At 52.9% G+C, this 5,000-nt stretch overlaps 1 non-coding gene across 1 annotated transcript in view; it reads right to left on the bottom strand.

Annotated features, from left to right (window-relative positions):
* The window catches only part of LOC126435036 (small subunit ribosomal RNA), a 1,910-nt gene extending 577 nt beyond the window's left edge, over positions 1-1,333 (bottom strand). The window contains exon 1 of the ribosomal RNA XR_007579688.1: positions 1-1,333. This exon is cut by the window's left edge and continues 577 nt beyond it. This is a non-coding gene — a ribosomal RNA (small subunit ribosomal RNA).
* Positions 1,334-5,000: the final 3,667 nt, after the last annotated feature.

Here is a 5,000-nt window from a genome sequence, read left to right as displayed (position 1 = left end):
TCAATCCTTCCGGTGTCCGGGCCTGGTGAGGTTTCCCGTGTTTAGTCAAATTAAGCCGCAGGCTCCACTCCTGGTGGTGCCCTTCCGTCAATTCCTTTAAGTTTCAGCTTTGCAACCATACTTCCCCCGGAACCCAAAAGCTTTGGTTTCCCGGAGGCTGCCCGCCGAGTCATCGGAGGAACTGCGGCGGATCGCTGGCTGGCATCGTTTATGGTTAGAACTAGGGCGGTATCTGATCGCCTTCGAACCTCTAACTTTCGTTCTTGATTAATGAAAACATACTTGGCAAATGCTTTCGCTTCTGTTCGTCTTGCGACGATCCAAGAATTTCACCTCTAACGTCGCAATACGAATGCCCCCGCCTGTCCCTATTAATCATTACCTCGGGTTCCGAAAACCAACAAAATAGAACCGAGGTCCTATTCCATTATTCCATGCACACAGTATTCAGGCGGGCTTGCCTGCTTTAAGCACTCTAATTTGTTCAAAGTAAACGTGCCGGCCCACCGAGACACTCACTCAAGAGCACCCTGGTAGGATTGCAACGGGGTCCGCCTCGGGACGCACGAGCACGCACGAGGCACGTCGCACGCCTTCAGCTCGCCCCACCGGCAGGACGTCCCACGATACATGCCAGTTAAACACCGACGGGCGGTGAACCAACAGCGTGGGACACAAATCCAACTACGAGCTTTTTAACCGCAACAACTTTAATATACGCTATTGGAGCTGGAATTACCGCGGCTGCTGGCACCAGACTTGCCCTCCAATAGATACTCGTTAAAGGATTTAAAGTGTACTCATTCCGATTACGGGGCCTCGGATGAGTCCCGTATCGTTATTTTTCGTCATTACCTCCCCGTGCCGGGAGTGGGTAATTTGCGCGCCTGCTGCCTTCCTTGGATGTGGTAGCCGTTTCTCAGGCTCCCTCTCCGGAATCGAACCCTGATTCCCCGTTACCCGTTACAACCATGGTAGGCGCAGAACCTACCATCGACAGTTGATAAGGCAGACATTTGAAAGATGCGTCGCCGGTACGAGGACCGTGCGATCAGCCCAAAGTTATTCAGAGTCACCAAGGCAAACGGACCGGACGAGCCGACCGATTGGTTTTGATCTAATAAAAGCGTCCCTTCCATCTCTGGTCGGGACTCTGTTTGCATGTATTAGCTCTAGAATTACCACAGTTATCCAAGTAACGTGGGTACGATCTAAGGAACCATAACTGATTTAATGAGCCATTCGCGGTTTCACCTTAATGCGGCTTGTACTGAGACATGCATGGCTTAATCTTTGAGACAAGCATATGACTACTGGCAGGATCAACCAGGGAGCTGCGTCAACTAGAGCTGAGCAGCCGGCCGCCCGGGAGTGTGTCCCGGGGGCCCGCGCGAACACGCAAGTGTCCGCTCAATTATTCTGCAAACAGGAGGAGGCTGAGCTCCCCTGCACCATACACCTCGAAACCCTCTCAGTTCCCGGCGGCGCTCAGCGCCATCCTAAGTACTTGGTCGGGTTCGAGAGAGGCGCAATCGCCCGGAGTTTGGCGAGTAGACGCTTTAGGTGCGACCACCCGTGCTCCCAACTGAGCTTGCCGCTGCCGACAGAGGCCCGGGAGCGCGCTGTCGTGGCATTGCCGGCGGGAGACAACACGCGCCACCTACGGTGACCGGCAGCTCCAACGCCAGCGCCACAGAAGGACAAAAGCCCCACTTGGGTGCCGAAGCGAACTCTCCCAGCACAGCGCACGCGCCAACACGTCCGCACAGCTGCGATACAAACCACCTGCGAGAACCGCAGAGGCGACCGAGCAGCAGACGGCGTCGCGGCGCCGAGCGCCGGGCGGCGGCGCATCCTCAGCGCACACAGTCCTCAATCGGACCAGCACACTGCAGATGTCCACCGCGCTTCGCACCGGGCCCGCGAGGACCTACTTTGGCCGCACGGCGCCGCGTGCAGGGTGCGCCGGCGCGCAGCTGCGCCGCCTGCCGCCTCCGTCGGCCGGCGCGCCTGCCACTGGCCGCCCCCACCAGCCGGCTGTAGCGCGTGCGCCCACGCACCGCGCGGCCAGCACGCCGGGAGGCCCCCCCTCACCGGCCGGGGACGGTCCCACCCAGCCACCTCCGCGTATCGCTTCACACCCAGATGCCATTCACGTTCGTGGGCATGGTGGGTATCGCTGGAACAACCGGTTGGTAGCTCAACCGATCGTCGCCATCACTGATTCACCTCTAGCGAGAACAACCGCACCACAACGGTTTACCAGTTGTTCATTTGCGTAACGTCACCAGCAAACGTAGGCGTCCATCGCCATTTGCAAATTCAACGATTGTTGCATGCCTGTGTCAGGTGTCACGACACACTATGTCTGCCCACATACACGCAACAACATGTGCACGCTTCGCGAACACGTGGAAGGTGGCCCCCGTACGTATGCGATGTCCATTGCGCGAACGACTGTCAACCGGCCTCTGTCGCATGTCGCAGATGTGGAACGCAGTGCACCATGCTATCACGGTGTGTGAGAAGAGACGACTACGTCTGACAACACGCGCCACTACATCAACAGACGGCTCATGCTGATCGCCATCCAGGGCATACCACACTGCAATCCAGCTCTTATAGGGCGACGACACGTAGCTGAGTGCACAACATTTGGACCGCATGGTTCGCCGTTGTTGGCGCAGTCGTTGTACGGTCACATGTACCACGATGTATCATTCAGTACATGAGGACCAATGTGCAGTACAGTGTGTGATTTGGACGTACAACATCAGCGGACAGTTGACACAGGCCGTACCACAGCGTAGGCTAAGTGCTTCGCCATGCGAATGCCAATGAACAACTGCAAATGCCAATGAACAACTGCAAATGCCAATGAACAACTGCAAAGGGCATTGAGCATGTACGTCCTGCTGCCATCCACATTAGTGTATAGCTGCAAGGTGTTTAACATGAAGCGATACACTGGGGACCGGGCAGTGCGAGTAGCAAACTATATTGTGGGGGTTGCAGTTAGGCAACACTACACTAATTTAACGCGTCGTATGACAATTACAGAGCAGGTTAAGGCCCAACGTGTGTTGGGTTAAGGCCCAACGTGTGTCGGGTTAAGGCCCAACGTGTGTCGGGTTAAGGCCCAACGTGTGTCGGGTTAAGGCCCAACGTGTGTCGGGTTAAGGCCCAACGTGTGTCGGGTTAAGGCCCAACGTGTGTCGGGTTAAGGCCCAACGTGTGTCGGGTTAAGGCCCAACGTGTGTCGGGTTAAGGCCCAACGTGTGTCGGGTTAAGGCCCAACGTGTGTCGGGTTAAGGCCCAACGTGTGTCGGGTTAAGGCCCAACGTGTGTCGGGTTAAGGCCCAACGTGTGTCGGGTTAAGGCCCAACGTGTGTCGGGTTAAGGCCCAACGTGTGTCGGGTTAAGGCCCAACGTGTGTCGGGTTAAGGCCCAACGTGTGTCGGGTTAAGGCCCAACGTGTGTCGGGTTAAGGCCCAACGTGTGTCGGGTTAAGGCCCAACGTGTGTCGGGTTAAGGCCCAACGTGTGTCGGGTTAAGGCCCAACGTGTGTCGGGTTACGGCACAACGTGGGTTACGTTACGGCGCAACGTGGGTTACGTTAAGGCGCAATATAGGTTACGTTAAGGCGCAATATAGGTTACGTTACGGCGCAATATAGGTTACGTTACGGCGCAATATAGGTTACGTTAAGGCGCAATATAGGTTACGTTAAGGCGCAATATAGGTTACGTTAAGGCGCAATATAGGTTACGTTAAGGCGCAATATAGGTTACGTTAAGGCGCAATATAGGTTACGTTAAGGCGCAATACAGGTTAGGTTAAGGCGCAATACAGGTTAGGTTAAGGCGCAATACAGGTTAGGTTAAGGCGCAATACAGGTTAGGTTAAGGCGCAATACAGGTTAGGTTAAGGCGCAATACAGGTTAGGTTAAGGCGCAATACAGGTTAGGTTAAGGCGCAATACAGGTTAGGTTAAGGCGCAATACAGGTTAGGTTAAGGCGCAATACAGGTTAGGTTAAGGCGCAATACAGGTTAGGTTAAGGCGCAATACAGGTTAGGTTAAGGCGCAATACAGGTTAGGTTAAGGCGCAATACAGGTTAGGTTAAGGCGCAATACAGGTTAGGTTAAGGCGCAATACAGGTTAGGTTAAGGCGCAATACAGGTTAGGTTAAGGCGCAATACAGGTTAGGTTAAGGCGCAATACAGGTTAGGTTAAGGCGCAATACAGGTTAGGTTAAGGCGCAATACAGGTTAGGTTAAGGCGCAATACAGGTTAGGTTAAGGCGCAATACAGGTTAGGTTAAGGCGCAATACAGGTTAGGTTAAGGCGCAATACAGGTTAGGTTAAGGCGCAATACAGGTTAGGTTAAGGCGCAATACAGGTTAGGTTAAGGCGCAATACAGGTTAGGTTAAGGCGCAATACAGGTTAGGTTAAGGTACGACATAGGTTAGGTTAAGGTACGACATAGGTTAGGTTAAGGTACGACATAGGTTAGGTTAAGGTACGACATAGGTTAGGTTAAGGTACGACATAGGTTAGGTTAAGGTACGACATAGGTTAGGTTAAGGTACGACATAGGTTAGGTTAAGGTACGACATAGGTTAGGTTAAGGTACGACATAGGTTAGGTTAAGGTACGACATAGGTTAGGTTAAGGTACGACATAGGTTAGGTTAAGGTACGACATAGGTTAGGTTAAGGTACGACATAGGTTAGGTTAAGGTACGACATAGGTTAGGTTAAGGTACGACATAGGTTAGGTTAAGGTACGACATAGGTTAGGTTAAGGTACGACATAGGTTAGGTTAAGGTACGACATAGGTTAGGTTAAGGTACGACATAGGTTAGGTTAAGGTACGACATAGGTTAGGTTAAGGTACGACATAGGTTAGGTTAAGGTACGACATAGGTTAGGTTAAGGTACGACATAGGTTAGGTTAAGGTACGACATAGGTTAGGTTAAGGTACGACATAGGTTA

The sequence above is a fragment of the Schistocerca serialis genome, unplaced genomic scaffold (genome assembly GCF_023864345.2).
Source record: "Schistocerca serialis cubense isolate TAMUIC-IGC-003099 unplaced genomic scaffold, iqSchSeri2.2 HiC_scaffold_1196, whole genome shotgun sequence".
NCBI classification, from domain to species: Eukaryota; Metazoa; Arthropoda; class Insecta; order Orthoptera; family Acrididae; genus Schistocerca; species Schistocerca serialis.
The sequence above is the reverse complement of the archived record's forward strand: the minus strand, read 5'-3'. Positions and strand labels throughout refer to the sequence as shown.